The 1,249-nt window shown below is 51.5% G+C and overlaps 1 protein-coding gene across 1 annotated transcript in view; it reads right to left on the bottom strand.

The window, feature by feature from the left end:
- The window catches only part of LOC109974853 (tetraspanin-12-like), a 14,025-nt gene that overhangs the window by 2,329 nt on the left and 10,447 nt on the right, over nt 1–1,249 (bottom strand). The window lies entirely within an intron of this gene.

Genomic DNA, 1,249 nt, shown 5'->3' on the forward strand with positions numbered 1-1,249 from the left:
CTTCCTTGTCTTGATGTCAGTGGCCTCTATCTCCTCCTTTGGCCAGCTTATTATGCCAGCGGGGTACCTGATGACCGGCAGGGCGTAGGTGTTGATTGCCCGGACTTTGTTCTTCCCATTCAGCTGGCTTCTCAGGACTTGCCTTACTCTCTGCAGGTACTTGGTGATTGCTGCTTTCCTTGCAGCCTCTTCATGGTTCCCATTTGCCTGCGGGATTCCAAGGTACTTGTAGCTGTCCTCAACATCTGCTATGTTGCCTTCTGGTAGTACAATCCCCTCAGTTCTGACTACCTTCCCTCTCCTCGTTACCATTCGGCCACACTTATCCAGTCCAAATGGCATTCCGATGTCCTGGCTGTAGATCCTAGTGGTGTGGATCAGTGAGTCAATGTCTCGTGCACTCCTGGCATACAACTTGATGGTGGCTGATGGTTGTTCCGTAGTCGGTATCCGTAACCACTCTTGGTTATGATCTGGCTGAGGGGGTTCAGCCCTATGCAGAACAGCAGCGGGGACAGAGCATCTCCTTGGTAGATACCACACTTGATGTTGACTTGTGCAATTTGGGGGCTGTGACCCCCAAACTGGGAGAGTGGCTCCAACAGATCCCAGGAACAACATCTGAGATCTCTGTCCAGAAGAGTGCAGTGCTAGGAACAGCTAAGATACTGCGCGGGACCCTCAGGATCTATGTGTGAGGCCTTGAGTCATAGGCTTTCTTGGTGTCAATCCAGGTAGTGCACAGGTTGGTATGCCTGGTCTTGCACTCTTGAGTGACTACTTTATTAACCAGTAGCTGGTGCTTTGCTCCTCTGGTGTTACTACCAATTCCTTTCTGGGCGCTGCTCATGTATTGAGCCATGTGCCTGCTCATCTTAGCTGCTATGATGCCTGACAGGAGCTTCCATGTTGTGCAGAGGCAGGGTATTGGGCGGTAGTTGGATGGTACTGCTCCCTTCTGAGGGTCCTTCAGGATCAGGACAGTCCGGCCTTCAGTTAACCACACAGGGTGAGTTCCATCTATTAGTAGCTGGTTCATTTGTCCCGCTAGGCGTTCATGGAGTGAAGTTAGCTTCTGTAACCAGTTAGCGTGGATCATGTCAGGGCCTGGTGCTGTCCAGCTCTTCATACTTGAAACCCGCTCTTGAATGTCTGCCATTGTGATGATTACTGGGTCTTGTGCAGGAAGGTTGCTGTGGTCTGCTCTTAGGCCCCCCAGCCACTGGGCATTGTTGTTATGTGATGCCTC

Source organism: Monopterus albus, unplaced genomic scaffold (assembly GCF_001952655.1).
Source record: "Monopterus albus unplaced genomic scaffold, M_albus_1.0 scaffold351.1, whole genome shotgun sequence".
Lineage (NCBI taxonomy): Eukaryota > Metazoa > Chordata > Actinopteri > Synbranchiformes > Synbranchidae > Monopterus > Monopterus albus.